Source organism: Tamandua tetradactyla, chromosome 8 (genome assembly GCF_023851605.1).
Source record: "Tamandua tetradactyla isolate mTamTet1 chromosome 8, mTamTet1.pri, whole genome shotgun sequence".
In the NCBI taxonomy this organism is placed as follows: domain Eukaryota; kingdom Metazoa; phylum Chordata; class Mammalia; order Pilosa; family Myrmecophagidae; genus Tamandua; species Tamandua tetradactyla.
In genome coordinates, this window is record NC_135334.1 from 55612381 (window position 1) to 55633186 (window position 20806).

General features: G+C 34.8%; 1 protein-coding gene and 1 long non-coding RNA gene across 4 annotated transcripts in view; one reads left to right on the plus strand and one right to left on the minus strand.

The window, feature by feature from the left end:
- Positions 1-20806, plus strand: part of GRM5 (glutamate metabotropic receptor 5) — a 543390-nt gene that overhangs the window by 460845 nt on the left and 61739 nt on the right. The window lies entirely within an intron of this gene.
- Positions 1-20806, minus strand: part of LOC143644390 (uncharacterized) — a 205198-nt gene that overhangs the window by 125156 nt on the left and 59236 nt on the right. The window lies entirely within an intron of this gene.

A 20806-nucleotide genomic window follows, 5' to 3' on the forward strand; every position in this document is an offset into this window, starting at 1 on the left:
GGGTGGGTGTATTGTCCCCACAATTCAAAATTATGTTATCATATATCCAATAACAAAAAGGTAGCACAGTATTGAGAAGTTGATCTAAAACTCTTTATTTCTCCTAATGCTTTTCCTAAATCTAAATTGGGAACCTTCACCTAATAAGAGTTTTCAAGTAATGTTGACACAGCGCAAGACTTGTCTCTGCTTATTTTTGTTTTGTTTTGTTTGTTTGTTTGTTTGTTTGTTTTCTGTTTTACCCCAATAGATTTTAGGGAAATACCATTGTTATTTGGACTACACTTCACAGCCAATTCTGATTTTTGCAATACAAAAACACGACGATTCCTTCCTTGATTCTTTCATCTTTTCTTCAATAAACACCGATTACATTTAGTTAATATTATGTGCTTTTAAGCCTTCCAAAGAAATCAAGCCATAGAAATAAAAGTAGCATACCTATTTTAAAGAAATTCACAGTTTAATGAGGGAGACAAAAATGTAAACATAAATATATGACTAAAATGCAATAAGAAAATATAGATTGCAGATATAGATTACATGGGAGCCTGAAGATGGGACCGAAGAACCTGAGGGCAAACCATGTGGTGTGTAAGGTAGTCTAGTGCTTGAGGGTTCATATGGATTTAGCAAGAACCTTTTAGACATTACATCATTCAATCATCAGTGATAGATCCCATCTCTCACAGTTAAATTAGCTTATACCACAAGCTTGGTTCTAAAAAACTTGTGATCCTGAGCCTTTTGTGATCAGCTCACATTAGGGTTTTGTTTTAAGGAATGATTTTCATTCAGAGGACATTTCTTTTCTCAAAAAAAATGTATACATATACAACTGATCTAGTAAAACACCCAAATTTTTGTGCAAATATATACACAACTGATCTAGTAAAACTCCCAAGCTTGTGATAGCTTTTGTGTACTATTTTCACCATTAGACAGTGAGCTTTGGGAAGATAATTTAAACTTGTGGTCAAGTAAGATCTCTTTGAAAAAGTGAAAATTAGCTGAGACCAGAGGAAAAATAAAATTAGCTAGCAAGGAATTGTGAAAAAGGCCTTTCCAGCTGACGGGTAAGTGTGTGTGAAGATTTCTATGGCTATATCATGATAAGCAAAGTAGGGAATGGTGTGAGAAGAGATTAGAGAGGTAGCAGGTGGTATGCCATGCATAACCTTGTAGAACATGTTAAGGATTTTTTTGTAAGTGCAATAACTAACAAGTATAGGAATTTTAGTGGAAGAAAGCCATCATTGGATATGTATTCTTAAAATATCATTCTGCTTTGAGGGAGAATTGATTGAAGTGGGATGGAAAGTGGAAGCAATGAGACAAGTTAGATGGCTACTGTAGGTGGCTAAGACAGGTAAAAGTTCTGAGAGTCTCATTTATGTTTTATATAAACAGTAAATACATTAAAATCATTTTTAGTTAGGAATATTGTCAATAGCAATCATAAATTGGTGAAGAAAAAAACGAGAATTAGGAAGAGAGAAAAAATACGTCATGAAAACAAGGAAGACAAGAAAGAAACAAGATTATAAATGAAGGATGAAAACAAAACTGAGACAGTGCCCTCACTTCAACTTCTTGTTCTCTGACAATCACCAAGTAACTCTACTAGCAGCAAATAAGATAAACAGGGTTCCTGCCTTCATGCAGTTTGTCATCCCAAATATCGACAAGTAATAATAAAATATTAATCCACCCATACAAGTTGTTCAACAAACTCAAAGTAACGTAAAAGTTTAAAAAGCCACATCTAGAAATAGAATGGTCAAATTGTCAAAAGGTAAAGACAAAAAAGAAAACCCTGAAAGTAGAAAGCTAAAAATTACCCATCACCTAAATTGAATCCTCAGTAAAATTAACAACTGACTTTGCATCAAAAGCCATGTAATATGGAAGGCAGTGGGATGACATACCTGTATTCAATTTACTGGAAAATAAAACCGACAAAAAAGAATTCATGATACAGTACAACTATCCTACAAATACAAAGGAGAAATTAAGACATTCCCACATAAACAAAAACTGGGAGAGTTTGCACTATTAAGCCTACATTATAAGAAATAAAAAGGACACCTTCAGGCTGAAATGAAAGCATATTAGACAATAAATCAAATCAAAATGCAGAAATAAAGAGCACCAATAAAAAAACTATAAAGGTAAATATATAAAACACATCATATATTTTTTGTTTGTAACACTTTTCTTCTAGTTTTTAAAGGCAACTGCAAGAAGCAATAATTATAACAATATTTTGAGGAGCTTCTGATATATAAAGATAGTATTTGTATGAAAATAATAACATATAATAATAATAATAAGATGAGGTGATGGTATGGACCTCTGTTGAACCAAACCTGTTGTATACTACTGAAATCAAGTTGATATTAGTCTGAACTATGCTTTTTAATGAAGATGATAATTATGATTCCCAAGGCAATGACTAATAAAATAACTTAAATATATATGCAAATGTATGTGTATGTAAAATAGATGGACACAAAAGCATATGAACAAAGCAATTAAAATAGAACCCTAGAAAATGTGTATTTAACACACAAAAAAAGTTGTAATGGAAGAAAGAGGGATAAAAAAGGCATAAGAAATATAGAAAACACGTGCCAAATGGCAGGTGTAAATGCTACTTTATTAGTAATTACATTGCGCATAAATAATTGCATAATGTAATCCAGAGATGTGTTTGGGTAGAACAGATTAAAAAACACATTCCAACTACATGCTTTCTACAGAGATCAAGTTTTTATTCAAAGATACAAATAAGTTGAAAGTAAAATGATGGAAAATATATATACTGTGAAAAGAGAAATCTTAGAAAAAAGGGCTAGATTGTCTATACTAGCATCAGTTAAACAGACTTAAAATATTACTTAGATGTGTTTTACAATGATAAAAGGGTCAATCTAGAAATTATAACAATTATAAACATATATGCGCCAAACAACAGAGTCCCAAAATAAAGGAAGTTTAAAAATTACAGTATTAAATGGAAAACTAGACAATTAAAGAAAAATAGTTGGAGAATTCAGTATCCTAATTGCAGTGATGGATATAGCAATGAGGCAGAAGATCAACAAGGAAATAGAAGATTATAACATTATAAAATCAACTATATCTAACATTTATCTATAGAACTCTTCACCCAAGGTAAAAAAAAAAAAAAAAAATCTCAAATTAACACAGAACAGATCATGTGTTAGGCCATAAAATCAGCTCCAGTAAATTAAAATGAAAATTGAAATCATGTAAAATGTGTTCTTTAAACAAAATAGAATTAATATAGAAATCAGTAATAGAAGGAAATTTGATAAATGCACAAATATATGGAAGTTTAAAAACAACCTATATAACCAGAGAGTTAAAGGAAAAATCACGAAGGAAATTAGAAAGTGCTTTGAGATAAATGAAAATGAAAATATAACATATGAAAACTTACTGGATTCAGCATAAGCAATACTTAAAGAAAGGACTATAGCTATAAATGCCTATATTTGAAAAAAGAAAAATTTAAAATCAAAACCTAAAAGTCTACCACAAGAACAAGTAGAAAGTAATAACCCAAAATAAGCAGAAAGAATGATGTAATAACAATTATAGTGCTTATACATGAGTGTTCTGAAACCCACAACCTCTCTAATAAAGAAAAATGTCAACAAACATGAAAGTTGCTTCTTTGAAAATATTGATAAAATTGACACATCTTTAGCTAGACTGAGCAAAAGGCAAAGATAGCGGGAGTGTAGGGGTAAAGCAGGGAGGGGGGAGAATGAAAGAGACAGAGAGAATGAGAGAGACACACAGAGAGAGAGGACTCAAATTACTAAAATCGAGAATGAAAAATAGGGCATCATCATAGATCATATAGAATTTTATTAGAACTGTGTGTCAAAAAATTAGATTAGAACAGATTAGATTAGGTAATTTAGTTGAAATGGAAAAATTCCTAGAACTGTGTAAACTAAAGGGACTGCCTCAAAACAAAATAGAAAATCTGAATAGATTTGTAGCAAGCAAACACATTGAATTAATAATGAAGCAACTTCCACAAAGAAAAGGTGTGACACAAATGGCTTCACAGGTGAATTCTACAAATACAAATTAAAGGAGATTTTTCATCAATTCTTCACAAAATCTGCCAAAAATGTAGAAGATGAGGGAACACAGTCTAATTTATTCTATGAAACCAACAGTATCCTTATATCAAGATAAGATGTAGATATCACAAGAAAACTATGGATCAATATCCCTTATATATGTGGATGAAAATTCTCCTCACAAGTGCTAGCAAAATGAATCCATAAATATATAGAAAAGAATATGCATCATGACCCTGGGATCGATACCAGAAATCCACAGTTGGTTTAGCATCCTAAAGCCATCAGTGTAATTCATCATTTTAATAAGATTGAGAGGAAAACCACATGATCATTTCAATAGATGCTGAAAAAGCATTTGACAAAACCCAACAGTTCATGTTAAAAACATTCAATATATTAGAAATAGAAGAGAATTCTCTCAACATGATAAGAGTGTCTACAAAAACCCTGCAGCTGATATCGTAATTAATGGTGAAAGACTAAATGGTTTCCCCTAAAATCAGCAACAAGATATGAGTTTTAACAATCACCATTTCTATTCAACATTGTGTAGGAGGTTCTAGCAAGGGCAAATAAGCGACAGACATAAGGGCATCTACATTGGAAAAGATGTAAAAGTATCTGTACTCACAGAAGGCATGATCTTGTACATAGAAAATTCCTAAGGAATTCACATTTAAAAAAAAATATGTAAGAACTAATAAGTTCAGCAAGACTTCAGAATAAAAGCTCAACATAAAAAAAAAATCAATTACCTTCCTCCCTGGACCAAATAAGTCCTGAAACGTAGGGGACCCAGTCTCTCCAGAACATCAGATAGTTCCATCTTCTGACCTCATATTATTGACAAACCTTTCCAATATGAAAAAGTTAGAATGGCCATAGCCCAAACACCCCTAAAGAGAGGGACAGAAAGACAAAGGTGATGATGAAATCATACAGAGAAGATAGGATTAAACAAATGAATGTGATTGCTGAATCATTAAATTGATATCTCCTTTAGACTCCAGTATCCTAGAGCAGTTGGAATTTAAAACCTAAAATCATGGAATTATAACCCATGCCAAACTCTGAAATATGTTATACAACTAATTGTGGTGCTGTGCTTTGAAATTTATTGCTTTTATATATATATGTTATTTTTCATAGTCTCGAAATAAAATTAAGAAAATTTTATTTACAATATTATAAAAAAGAAGAAAATAATTTATTATTTATTTAACAAAAATATTATTTTGTTAAATAATAAATTTAACAAAAGAAGTGCGTCTTGTTCACTGAAAACTACAAATGTTTTGAAGGAAACTATATATCTAAATAAATGAAAAGCTACCCCATGTTCATGGATAAGAATACTTAATAGTTTTAACATAGGAATAGTCTCCAAATTAATCTACAATTTCAATGCAAAATAACCTTGAAAAAGAAGAGCAATGTTGGAGGGCTCATTTTCCAATGTCAAAGCCCACTACTAAGCTATGATAATTAAGAAAGTGTGGTTTTGGCATAAGTATAAACATATAGATCTGTGGAATAGAATTGAGAGTCCAGAGGTATAAATAAACATTTATATTCAATTGATCTTTGAGAAGGGTGACAAGACAAGTTAATGAAAAAAGAATAGTGCTGTGGAACAACTGAATATCTACATGCAAAAGAATGAATTTGAATTCCTACCTCACACAACATACAAAAATTAATGCAAGATGAATATAGAGCTATATTTAAGAGCTGAAATTTTATAATTCTTAGGAAAAAACATGGAAGGAAATCTGCATGATCTGGGGTTAAGTATTAGTTTCTTAAATATGACACTAAAAACATAAGTAATAAAAGAAAAAATAGATAATTTGAATTCATCAAAATTAAAATTTTGTGCTTATGGATACTATCAAGATAGTGAAAAGACAATCCACAGAATGGAATAAAATAATTGCAAATCATATATCTGATACAAACTTATATTTCAAGTATGTAAAGATTCTAATAACTCAGCAATATAAAGACAAATAACCCAATGTTTAAAAGTGGACAAAGATTCAAATAGACATTTCTCTAAAGAAGATATACAAACAGCACGTGGAAAGATGCTTAACATCATTGGTCATTGAAAAGTACAAATAAAGTATATTCCACCTACTAGGATGACTAAATCGAAACAAAACAAAACAAAACAAAACAGCAGACAACGATAAGTTTTGGTAAGAATATAGAACAATTGAAACCCTCATACATGGTTGGTGTAATGCAAAATGGTGCAACTACTTTGGCAAACATTTTGCCAATTCCACAGAATGTTAAACAGAGTTATCAATCCCACTCTTAGGTATATATCCAAGAAAAAAAACAAAAATGTGAACACAAATGTTCATAGCAGCTTTATTTTTAATAACACAAAAAAGTGAAGACAACCCAAACTTCCATCAACTAATGAATGCATGACAGATGATGATATATTTACACACAGGCATATCTCATTTTATCGTGCTTTGCTTTATTGTTCATAGCGGATATTGTGATTTTTACAACTTTAAGATTTGTGGCAACCTTGTGTCAAGCAACTCTATTGGTGCCATTTTCCTAACAGCATGTCTTCAGTTCATGTCTCTGTGTTGTATTTTAATTAAGGTATGTACATTGCTTTTTTAGACACAATGCTATTGCACAGTTAATAGACTACAGGAGAGTGTAAACATAACTTTTATATGCACTGGGAAATTTTTAAAAATCATATGATTTGTTTTTTTGCAATATTAACCTTTTTGCAGTGGTGGAATTCAACACACAATATCTCCAAAATATGCCTGAAGTAGAATATTTATATGACCATAAAGAGTAATTAAATACTGAAATGTGCTACAACATGCCTCAACTTTTTTTTGTATGCTCTTTGCTGGGGGTCACATTTCATTCTTTTTCTATGTGAGTATCCCATTATTGCAGCATCATTTGTTGAATTTTTATTTTTGGGAGAAGTGCACAGGCTGGGAATTGAACCCAGGTCTCCTGTATGGCAAGCCAGAATTCTACCACTGAGCTACCCTTGCACACCCATGTATGAAGTTTTAAACTACTATGCCTAAAGAAACCAGTAAAAAAAACACAAACAACTATATATTATATGATTCTATTTATATGAAATATCCAGAGTAGACAAATCTATAGTGACAGAACATAGATTAGCAGTTGCCAGTGGCTGTGGAGAGGGGACAAAGAAAGTGACTGCTAATGGGTATGGGGTTTCCTTTTGAAGTGATGAAACTGTTCTGGAATTCATTGTAATTGCTGTACAGTTTTGTGGATGTGCTAAGAACCACTGAGGGTGGTTTGAAAGGGTGGCCTTTATAGTATGTGAATTAGATCTCAATAAACTTGTGCCCAAAACAAAAATGTACCTCTCACGTATCCCTTCTTAAAAAAGGTACCTGAGAATGTGTTACCCCAAACTGAAGAAGTAAACCAAGAAAGAAGATTACGTGAGTTTAGGAAACAGTGTCTATAACTCAAGGAAAGGCCAGTAGATTCTCGAGAGTGAGGTTGAATTAGTGGGCCCAGACAACAAACTGTTCAAAGTGGAATGTAAGACTCAAGAACTTCAGGAATGAGTTTTCTAGGAAAAGCAAAATGGAACACATGGATTTTGAGGTATATTCAGCACGTAGAAAATTTAGTTGCATGGCTGTTGGAGCATGTGAAATGGACTAGGTAGTGGTGTCCAAAGTGCAGGATGGTAGGGACAATTTCCCTCGGGGAAATAGTAACATAGTACATTGTCTCATCAAAGAAAAAAATGCACAGGACAATGTTCAACAGGCACTACTGCATTAAGGTAGAGAGAGCAGAAGTCTGAACCCACCTCCTTGGAAACAAAAGACAGCAGGGTTTTTAAGGCCTGAAGTGGGCTGGTACAAAAGCAGAGGAGAACTTGGGGGGTTGGTCACTGGAAATGGTGAGTGATTTACTGAGTTTGCAATTAGGAACAGTTGGTTCTGAATGTCTTCTTTTGTTGTGATTAGACCTCCTGGAGTTGATAGGGCCTAAAAAGAAGAAGAGGGAGATAAGGACTTACCTAGTTAGAAACAGGTCAGGTGCCTGAAAATAATGTAAGCGCCCAGAGAAAAGGGAGATGAGGAGCCTACAGTCAGGAGAGACCTGGCTAAAAGTTTTGGAAGCTAAAGAAAATTAAAGCAGTCTAAGGGGAAGTTAAAGTAGTCTTGGTCAGTACATATATATGTTTTTAAAATAATGAGACCAACTACAAGTCATCAGTTTTTCATTGTTGAAAAATCTGAACAATGAAAAATTTGTCATAAAAATCTGACAAATGTGAACAATGTCAGAGACAAAATACTCCTCCCCACTGGGTTGGATTTCCCCCTTACCCACCATGGTATACTACTGAAGCCAGCCATCAATATGTAGTAAACTAAAAAAATTAAAGAAAAGTCAATTATTAATTTTAGGAATATCCAAAAATTGTAAAATAAAATACGATAATGACAGACTACTTTTCTCAATAGTAAATATTATTTAAATAGTCACAGTACAAAGAGTATTATTATTTAAAAACATGTTTCAGAATAGTTGTTTCCTTGGGGGAGGAAGAAAGGAGGGAGTCAGATGTGAGGGTATGAAAGAAGTTTCAATTGTATTGTAATCTATGTGTATTTTAAAACATATATAGCATAGTGTTAATGTTTGTTAAATCTGGATTTTTAATATTTGTTCAATACTTCTCTGCATTTAAAATTGTTCAAATTTTAAAATTCAGGCATACCTCAGAGATATTGCAGGTTCTGTTCCAGACTACTGCAATAAAGTGAATATTGCAATAAATCAAGTCATGTAAACTTTTTGGTTTCCCAGTGCATATGAAAGTTATGTTTATACTCTACTGTAGTCTACTCAGTGTGCAATCACATATGTCTTTAAAAACAATGTACATATCCTAATTTTAAAATAGCTATTGCTAAAAAATGCTAACCATTATCTGAGCCTGCAACAAGTCATAATCTTTTTTGCTGGTGGAGGGTCTTATTCGATGCGGATGGCTGCTGACTGATCAGGCAGGGTGGCTGTGGAAATTTCTTAAAATAATTCAACAATGAAATTTTCTGCATCAATGGACTCTTCCTTTCATGAAAGATTTTCTCTGTAGCATGCACTGCTGTTAACAGCATTTTCCCCCCTAGAATTTCTTTCAGATTTGGAGTTAACTTCTCAAACCCTGCCACTACTTTACCAAGCAAGTTTATATAATATTCTAAATCCTTTGTGGTCATTTCAACAATGTTTAAAGCATGTTCACCAGGAGCATATTCCATCTCAAGAAACCACTTTTTTTGTTCATCCATAAGAAGCAACTCCTTATCCATTCAAGTTTTATCATGAGATGGCAGAAATTCAATCACATATTCAGACTCCACTTCTAATTCTAGTTCTCTTGCTTCTTCCAGTGCTCTTGCAGCTACTTCCTCCACTGAAGTCCTGAACCCTACAAAGTCATCCAGGAGGGTTGGAACCAGCTTCTTCCAGACTCCTGCTAATGTTGATATTTTAACCTGCTTGCATGAATCATAAAGTTCTTAATGGCATCTAGAATAGTGAATCCTTTCCAGAAGGTTTTTAATTTACTTTGCCCAGATCCCTCAGAGGAATCACTGTCTATTGCAGCTATAGCTTAGCAAAGTCTATTTCTTACATAATCAGACTTGAAATTTGAAATGACATCTCGATCCATGGGCTGCAGAATGAATGTTGTTTTAACAGACATGAAAACAACATTAATATCATTGTATACCTCCATCAAAGTTTTTGGGTATCCAGGTAATTGTAAATGAGGAGTAAGGTTTTTAAAGGATCACTGTTTTTGTGAGTAGTAGTTCTCAACAGTGGGTTTAAAATATTCAGTAAACTATGCTGTCAACATGTGCTGTCATCCAGGCTTTCTTATTCCATTTATAGAGCATGGACAGAGTATATTTAGTGCAATTCTTAAGGGCCCTAGGTTTTTCAGAATGATAAAGGAACATTGGCTTCAATTTAAAGTTACCAGCTGCATTAGCCCCTGACAGGAGAGTCAAACTGTCCTTTGAAGCTTTGGCAGGTAGGGACTTCTCTTCTCTATCTAGGAAAGTCTCAGACGGCTCCTTCTTCCAATAGGAGACTGTTTCATCTACATTCAAAATCTGTTGTTTAGTGTAGCTACCTTTTCAATTATCTGAGTTAAATATTCAGGATAACTTGCTTCAGCTTCTACCTGGGCACTTGCTGCTTCATCTTGCACATTGTTATGGAAACGACTTCTTTCTTTAAACTTCATGAATCAACCTCTGCTAACCACAGACTTTTCTTCTGCAGCTTCCTCACCACTTTTACCTTCATAGAATTGAAGAGAGTTAGTAACTTGCTCTGAATTAAGCTTTAACTTAAGGGAATGTGGTGTCTAGTTTGATCTTCTATCTATACTCCTAAAACTTGCTCCATATCAGCAATAAGGCTGTTTTGCTTTCTTATCATCCATGTGTTCACTGGAGTATCACTTTTAATTGCCTTAAGGAACTTTTCCTTTGCATTCACAACTTGCCTAATTGGCACAAGATGCCTTCCTTATGGCTTATCTTGGCTTTCAACATGCCTTCTCCACTAAGCTTAATCATTTTTAGCTTTTGATTTAAATTAGAGTCATGTGACTCTTCCTTTCACTTAAACACTAAAAGGCCATTGCAGGGTTATGAACTAGCTTAATTTCAATATTGCTATGTCTCGGGGAATAGAAGATGCTTAAGGACAGAAAGAGAGATGGGATAACAGCCAGTGGGTGGAGCAGTCAGAACACACACAACATTTATTGTTAAGTTTGCTGTCTTATAAGGCCCAGGATTTGTTGTGCACCAGAATAATTACAATACTAATATCAAAGATAACTGATCACAGCTCACCATAACAGATAAAATAAGAAAAAAGCTTGAAATTGCAAAAAATTACCAAAATTTTGAAATCGCAAAAAATGAGCACAGGCTATTGGAAAAATGGCACTGATAGTCTTGCTTGATGCAGGGCTGCCACAGACCTTCAATTTATAAAAAATTAAATATCTGAGAAATTCAATAAAATTAAGTGCAATAAAATGAAGTATGCCTGTACTTCACAACTGTCTGTGCTATTTAAAAATAAAAGACTAAATAAGGAATTTGTAAGAGAGGGATATGAGAAATCGACATAAAGGAAATTTTGCAAAAGTCTAAGTAAAAGGTGATTTGGACTAGGATGATATCATGAAAATAAAAAGCAATGAAAGAAAAGCAATGAAGGCATCTGATGAAAACCAATAATACTAGGTAATTGATTCCCTTAGAGGAAGAAGATAACTGCATTGTTGTCTATTTGAGAAAGCAAAGGGAAAATAATGGAAGACAATAGCTGGCCTACTTGGTAAGAGTATTCCCTGAAAACTTCTGCCAAAACACCTTTTTCACGGTACACAGTTCTCTGCCATGTATATGCAAAAGTGCCCTAGAAAGAATCTTTGTCTTCTTTCAAGGAATTTAACATGGGAGATAAGTAGCAAGAGTGCTACAGATCTTTAATTCCCCAATCCAAAGCTGTGGAAACACTTCCAGGTGGGTTTGCCAAGCCCTGGCAACCTTCCAGTAAACCCAAGTGAAAGGAAAAAAGCAAAAACAATGTGGCTTTCAAGTAGTAACTAAGTGGAAAGCTTTATGACAGGAAGCTGGACTGATTTCCTGCTTTTCATTCATAAAGAAATGTATCATTGATTTTAAGTGCAGAATTATAAAATGGAAGGAAGGCAGCGCGTATCAACATTTTAATGTTAACAGAAACATTCTCTAGGAAGTTCCTTTGGTTCCCTGAGTTACCTAATTGCTTTGGAAGTTGGAACTTTTGTATCTTCACTTAAGGGACGAAAAAAAGAGAACAGAGTCAAACAAAAGAGAGTCGGTGGGAATGGGTGGGAGTGGAGGATGAGCTCCAAGAGGGTGTAACCTTTGACAGGCTGAATAACTACTATTTTTGAGTCACTCTCTTACAAATGTTTACTTCTGTCCCTCAGTTTGTCCCATGTCTACTGGGACTTTTTTCTTTAACCTTTTAATAAATAAGCCAATTAAATAAAATCATGGGAAGATTGGTTTTTATTAGCAGTGATTTTAGCTATCTTATTCATTATCCTTTTGCATCTTATGAAGTAGATATTATTATTTTACAGTAAATTAACTAAGACTCCAGAAGATTCCATAAGTTGTCCAACATAACAAGACACAAGACCAATACTAGTTACTTTGATTCCAGGGTTATATGCTGCACCTTCATTCCCCCACAATCACATTTTAGAGTCCCATAATTTTAGGAAATTATAAAAAGAGACCAACTACAAGTGGTCACATGTTCATTATCACCAGGCTGCACTGATATTTTTCATTCCAAATATGCTTAAAGTGCACCAGCTATGGATTATTAACAACTGAATTTAGACAAGAAATGGGAAAAATCCTTCCCATTTAATGAAATCCTTTCATTAAATATTAGGTGTTTCTGACTCTTTATGGGAAAATCTGTTATGAGTTTAGGTGATAACTATATTTATTTCTACCATTGCAATTGTAATGAATAGTTCTGTTAATATTAAGATGGAACAGATTTTAGAATAATGCTCTCCAGCTCCTTGGCTTCCAGGTTAGGTAATAATCTGAACAGGAGCTTATGCCATACAGCTGGTTAAACTATAGAGATTTATTCATTCACTTTACTCCACAATTTTTAAATAAAGCTTCTACTCTGTTTTCAAAACTGTCCCAGGTTCCATTTTTGCAGAGGTAAGTGAGTGGGAAGGTACTCGGGCTTCCATTTGTATGGAAGCACATTTCAATAGCAGAAGGAGGTACACTTAAGTAAATAATTGTGTTAAAAGTATATATGTTATTAAAATTAAAATTTTTAAGTATATGTACAATTTTTTCTGTTAACATCCAACTTCTCTAATAAAAAGCGTAGTATATGATATGTACAATAATAATATGATACATACATATAATAATCAAAATAAGGTACAGTGACAGCACAAAGATAGAATTGTTCATTAGAAGATATTTATTGGGTTCGAAACAGGTGCCAAGCATGGCACTAGGCACTGGGCACACAGTGGTGAAGGAGGCGTCGTCCCTACCCTCGAGATCCCACAGCCCAGGTATAGGTACATACAAGTAAATAGACACTTTCAATACTCATTAAATCAGTTTCCACTCATATACATCTGTACATATATGAGTGGAAACTGATTTAATGTTTGTTTAATGGAGAATAAAAGACAGAGAAGGAAAGGAAGAAAGGGAAGAAAGTAAACAAAGTGCGAGGATGGGAGTAAGCATAGATTACTACAGGAACATTGAAGAGAAAAAATTGACCAAGTTTTAGAAATTTAGGGGTACTTCTAGAAGGAAAGGGAATCAATAGACATGTAAAGGAGTAACAAATTAGGAAAAAGAGGGAAGGATTTCGGGGCAGAAAGAAAAGACTGTAAGGCTAAAGAACATGCACATGTCAGAAAATATTTTTTCCAACATAACAAAGTTACTCAGAGGCAAGTCCATCACAATTTCACATTCACCCTTTCATCAAATCCTGTCTTATGGGAGCCATCATTTTCTAAACCCCAAACAACATAATGGTGACCACCAGAAAAGAAAGTGATTGCTTTTTAAAACATAGAATTCCCAGGTCCCTAAGCACTTACTAGATTTTCCTTAAGTGTAATCCAGTGAATACCACAGAGTAGGTAATCAATTTGTATTTGTCAAACTAAATGTCTGTTATAAATAACTTTTTAACATCACTGAGAATATCTCGTTAAGCCTTCTAACTGAATGGGTTATGGAAAGTTAGTGTAATCTGTAAATTCCAGGAAGGTAACCATGACTTGTGACACTACTCGAAGACATCTTGCACTTTTTATCCATCGCTCTCCCCAATAAAAAGGTGTCATGGTTTCACTGATGACTTCATTACTCGCTTTCTTGTCACTAACTGACAAGAAAGAAATATGTTTTTTTAACCTTCCCAAAAGGGATGCTCCTAGCATCTACTGCCTTCAATGTTTTTACATTTACATCCAAATATATGTTTGAAATAAAATTAAGGGTGGTGTGTTGGAGTGCTCCAGCAGTCAGTCTTGATCCTTTTCTCTATCTATATTTGCTTCATTGGTGATCTTCTCCAGTTTCATGTTATTAAATATCATCTATACACTGAAGATTTCTGAATTTCTAGCCCAGACCTCTAGCCTAAGCTCTAGACTTGAGTATCCAACTGCCTATTTAACACATTTATTTGAATGTCTAAGGGATGTCACAAATTTAACATTTCCCCAAAGTTGAACTCCACATTTTTATACTCATGATCCCCCATTCTGCATTACTCTTAGCTTTCTCCATCTCAGCTGATGGCAAGTCTGTTCTTTGAATTACTCAGGCCAATTAGTTTTAATCATCTTTTCATTTTTCTCATATCCTGTTTTAGTTTGCCAAGGCTGCTGGAATGCAATGCACCAGAGATAGACTGGCTTTTATAAATGGGATTTATTTAGTTACAAATTTACAGTTCCTGAGAGGAAAGTCAGCTGGCTTTCTTCTGAATTTTGTCATGTGGGAAGACACATGTTTGATATCCCCTGGCCCTCTCTCCAAGCCTCTGAGTTCAAACGGCTTTCCCCAGGGTGTTTGCTCTCTGCATCTCTGAACATATAGATCTGAACTCTAAGCTGAGTTGTGCTGGGCTGTGCTAAGCTGCTGAGCTCTCTTCTGACTTCTTTTTTTTAATCCTCCAGGTAACTAAATTAAATGTCATTGATTGTGGAAGGCACTCCGCTTTGCCGACCACAGATGCAATCAGCCATAGATGATTTTGCAATAGATGATTGCATGAAAATCCTCACACAACAGATGATTTTCACAGGCTGATGATTTAAGTCCATTGCAACAATCCAACTGGGCACCATCACCTGGCCAAGCTGACACCTGAACCTATCTACTACATATCCTTTAGTCAATCAGTCAGGAAGACTCATTGGTTCTTCCTTCAGATCTGCAATTCTACCACTTCTAACTCATCCATTACTAGTTCCCTGGTCCTATCAATCATTATTAATCACCTGTATCACTGAAATGAAATCCTACCTAGTTTCCATGATTATATTCTTGCTCACTACCCTATGGCTTCTTCTCAACACCAATTTCACTTGCTCTCCCCCACCCCCAAAAAACACTGGTCTGTTTGACCTTCCATTAAAACGTCAGAAGGGCTCTCATCCTACGGTCATTTCCCTGGCTGTTCTCTCTGCCTGGGTTCTCTTCCCCAGGTACCAGTGTGGCTACTACCCTCCCCTCCCTCAAGTCTTTACTCAAATGCCCACCTTGACTACCCTATTGAATACCGCAAACAACCCTCTTCTTAGTCTGTTGTTTTCTCCTTTTCTCTACTTCACATATCACCTTTTTATTACTCTAGATTGTTTGTGGCTTAATTAATTTATTTTGCTGTTCATTTGTTGTCAGTCTCCCCAGTTGAAATGGAAGTTAAAGGGCAGGGATTGTGTGTGATTTACTCACTGAGGAATCTGAAGCTCTTAGAACATAGTAGACACCCAATATATATATTCCTGAAGAAACAAATTACAGAGTGAGAAGAAAGGAAACAAATTCCCATGGATTTAGTGCCTGTCACCCATTGAAATAGGAAGTTTATGTCCTCCCAGCTATTCTTCTGATACCCCTAAAAGGATGAAGTCATTATCTACATTTGTCAAAAAATTTGAGGTTGAAGATGTAAGACGTCTGTGCTCATGGTCGCACAGCAAGTAGCAGAAGTAAGGCTCAAGTCTTACTCTGTTGGTCTGTAAACGTGCTTTTTCTTCAGCATAATGCTGCAGGCAATATGGAAATGACCATGAACTTCTAATTTCTTTCTGAAAAGACCTCCAAAATGAATGAAAGATTTTTTATACCAGTTATTTTCAAAGAATTAGTAGACTTGATAAAGTTTAATTTAATGCTGAAAAGAACTATTTCAAGGTTCATATATTGCTAAATTTTGAAATGCCTTCACGTTCTTCCAATTTTTCAACTCTCATTAACCCCAAAATTTGTTTTTCCCACAAGATGAATCTAAAAGATGGTATATTTGTACATGTAAACATCATTTGCTCCAAGAAAAAAATTAAAGTGCTGAAAGGCTGTCTCTCAATGGAACTTCTGAGAGCAGGTTCTGAGATAGAATATAATCCAGTTTTCACCTTGCCATCAATCATACAATGAAAAATGTGCTTTCTGTTCATCTTCGCAATGATAAATTTGTTGTCTGGTTAAAACAATGTCATTGTGGAAAAAACACTCTGATAAAACCAGACTGAAGAAAATGATGTGGTTTCATTGATTTTTTTTTTTTGATAAATGTAGGTTACCCAAAACAAATTATCACATTTTCCCCCAAGAACATAAAATGTTGTTTCACAGTGCTCACACCACATTGTCTAACCCACTTGGAAAAGCATCAGTGTATTAAATGAACAATATGCAGCAAATAAATGTCTCCTATCCTGACACCTCTTAAAAATCGCTTTAAGTGAAGTGAAAAATTCATAGAGCATTATGTGCTGCCTTGTACTTACAAACAATTTAAAACAATATAATACAATTTACTTGGTGCTGTGTATATATAAACAGGATATAGAAAAAGATAAAATAGGTTTGGCTTTTCCCCAGAAGAACATAGGACAATCTAATAAAACACACAGGCAATTTAGCAGATGTTGAGTCACTGCTGTTTTATGTATATACTTCTCTTTTTCACATTACATAATTATTATGTCACTGTTCAAATCACATATTATTTTATGTGGACGTCACACTAATCCTCAAGATATAGGCAGATAGGTATTACCATCTTTTCCTCTCAAAGCTTTTGCTGATTTCCCACCTCTACTTTCTGCAGCAATTTCCAGAAACATTATAATCCTTTGTGTTACCATGCTGTAGAGTGATTCCTCTGCATATCTGATTTCCACGTTTGTGCTGTTTCCTTTACTTCTTTTCCTTTTACCATGTCTGTCTTTCTCCTATGATTCCCTTCACTTCTGATGTCCTTCAGGTTCACCCCTACCTCAATTTCTTTGATTGAAAATGGCATGTTGTGGGTATTAAATAAGGGAACACGAACAGTACTCAGCAGAGCCCCTGGTGGAGTAAAGGTCCCGAGTCTGAGCACTTGCCAACACGCCAAATTAAAGAGAAAAATTATTGCCTTTGTATCACCATGTGCAGGCCCATACATTGAATGGAGAGGGTACTGAATGGTGTGCATTGAACTATGAAGAGAGTCAAATGCTGTAATTGTGCTAAAAAAAAAATTCAATCTCTTTAATGGGTAGAACAAGGCATTCATCTTTCCTTTTGTGCATTACACTTATAATATAATATATACATCTTTCTGTAGTAAAATGAGAATGTATCCATAGTTCAACTGGGAAACACATATAGTATTGATACTTATAATTCAGGCACTAGTAATTTTGAGAAGAGAAACAAGGTAAAATACATGGCAGAGTATGCATACTATTTTGCACTCAGCCTTAGGAAATGTAATATAAACTCAAGTCTTAGAGCAGTCCAGTGATGTACTAAAGAAACAGAAAAGTAAGACTTTGTAACAAAGTCTGGGGGGGTATAGAATGAATACAGTAGTCCTAGAAAGTGGTCGCAAAAACTCTGCATGGTCAAATCATTTGGACTTACAACAAACCATCGGGAGAAAATGCATTTTACAAGACTATTTGCTAAAAAGCAGTTTTATAGGACTAGCTAAAATGCAAAAGGATCCTGAAAAAGGTCTGACAAGCTAGGATGATAAATAGAAATTAATTGTAGAACATTCATTATAGTTCATTCAAGACATATAAAGTGCCACTTGGTTTTAAGGTGACAACTTTAATGCTTTATTTTAATAAAATACTAAAATAGTTTTAAGCATTTTACAGGTTCAGTCCTGAGAAATTGCTTCACTAACTTTTCAGGCAATTGTTCTTTAATTTTTCAAATGAAATCTTTTTGTGGGTTTTTTCCCCCCCAAATCATAGCCTTCATCATAGGGAAGGGAATGCTGTATTATCTCCATTTTATGTATAGAAAAAAATGAAACAAATAGACTAAACATCCTCCTATTTATAGGAACTATTTGTGCTCAAACATAGAATGAAGTGCATGTCCCCTGATCCCTCATTTGTCTTCTTCCTCATTAATGCAATCATCCATTCACTCAGCCAGGTTAATGCCTATCTGCTGTGTGCCACTAGAAATACTGCAACAGACAAAGAACCGGTTTGTTGCTATCAGATTGCTCAGTCTAAACTCTGTATAAGCACAAATGCTGTGAGAGCAACAGGCCCAGGGAGCTGTTTGACCCCATGGCCGGAACCTGTCATACAGGCTGGGGGAATCAGAAGTCATCCTCAAAGAGCTGACATCTGGAAAATAAGGAAGAGTGGACGTACGAGTGAAGAGAGATAGGTAAAAGGCAGAAAGGGAGCAAACTGTCCCAGCCCATTTATTATTTATAAATTATGATTTATATATATATATATTAGAAAAATAAAAATATCTCAAAGTGTTTTTACTCTTTTATTCATCTGCAGTATGACCAGAGGTCATATTTTCCAAAGCTGCCCCCTATAAATGCTCATCTGTGATAATCCTTCCCTGTAGCACTCTGCAGTCCTAGTAAATCACTCTTTATGCCTTAACTATGAAATGAATCTTGAATATAATTTCACATTCCCCTGAAATAAACCAATAACGAAGAATAAATAAATAAAAATTACAGCCTTGAGTTTTCAGCTTTTCAAGAGAATTTTATAAAGGAATCTAAAACAAAAAAGTGTAATAAACCTTGAAGGACATGAAGTAGGCTGGGTCTGATGATGAATGAATGACGGTAGGTCACCCCTGTGGCAATGTTGGGAATGCCCCCTAATCAACTCTTGCTCTTCTGTGCTGTGGTGTTCAGTGACCATTCAGAAAATATTCTGTGCTAAAAACTTGAAAAGCACAAATGTGCAACTCACCAGGCAGTGTCTCCAGCCAGTAATCCACAGGACACACAGGCCAGCATGAGAATCTTGCTCAAAAATTTGAACCGACGAGGCATCTCAGGTGTAATTTATGTCGGGATAGCAAATATCAAATCCTATGCCACCTCCAAGCCTGCCGTGCCCATGCAGACATGGCTACTTAATCATGATTATTTTTCCTACTAAGCACGCATGTAGCCTCAGGAATCCTTACAGAGGAACGCCTCACCTATTTGCCTTCCCTGATACAGGAGAGAAAAAAAAAATGCAGATCAGGGCTTTAACCTCATCCCCACAAAATTAACATATTTTGCTAAACCTCAGATTTCTTGATCTGTTAAATAGAAATAATGAAACCTATTACACTTGTTTATTATGAAGATTATGTAAAATTTCTGGAGAGTGCCTGACCTATTGTAGACACTCAATAAATGCTAGTTTTGCCCTTCTTTTCAAAATAAGGCAGCTTCCTACCTAAGCTGTGACCACTAAAACTGATCTAGTATTTGGATAGAGACTAAGTTTTCATTGAAGGAGTGATATGGTATGTTTTGCTTCCTGCTAAAGTAATGGTAAAAATCAGTCAACTCTAAAATATTCCTTCCCTGCAGTGGACTTGGTGGCTTTTCTCCTGGTCTAAAATTTTTAAAATGTTGCAACTAAGAGCCTTCTTAGGGGCAGAGAATTGAACTTTATACTTATATGACACTTGTTAAGGAATGACTTCTATTCACTGCCTCCCTCTCTTCTTTATGCCCACTTTCCAGGTACAGTGAACTACTTAGAATTAGATTAATAGACCAATCACAAAACATTTTATCATGTGCCTAGAAAATGACAGGAAAATATCCAATGTGAAACAGATCATACACCAGGGCAGAAGTAAGCCTTTGAGTTGCTTACTTAGCTTGGTCCTCTCTAGGTATCAGAATTTTGGCTTTAAAACTTGATGTTGTTCACCCAATTTAGACTTCCACCTAGCAGTTGATTAACTTGGATTAATCAACTTAAAGATAACCACGGATTGCTGAGAATGACTGGAACCATGCACCAGAATGAAAACTGTGAACTTTGATTATATAGCTAATGTATTATTTTATAAAATGCTATGCTAACCATATGTGTGAAGCACTGTACTCAGTACCAGGATCCATTTGTGAGCACAAGAGTCAAATTCCAAATATCAGGGTGCTGATAGTCAAGTAGAGAAGAGAGATATTGGCCATAAAATTATACACACACACATGCACACTCTCATACTCATACTCACAAAATAAATCTTTAAGAATGTGGTATCTAAATATAAGCACACATGCACGCATGACAATTCCAATTCTTCTAAACCATGGAAGTGATAAAAAACTTTAGCTCCCACTAAGTGAATAGGAAATATAAATGACCAGGGATATGGAACAGAGAGAACTATGAACCTGCATGCTACTGAGATGTTAGACTAGCATACTAGAGACTGAAGCCTTGAGAGGTAAAGAAAATAGAGAAGGTGGGCAAATGGCCTAATGATGCAAAAGGCTGAAAGCAAGCA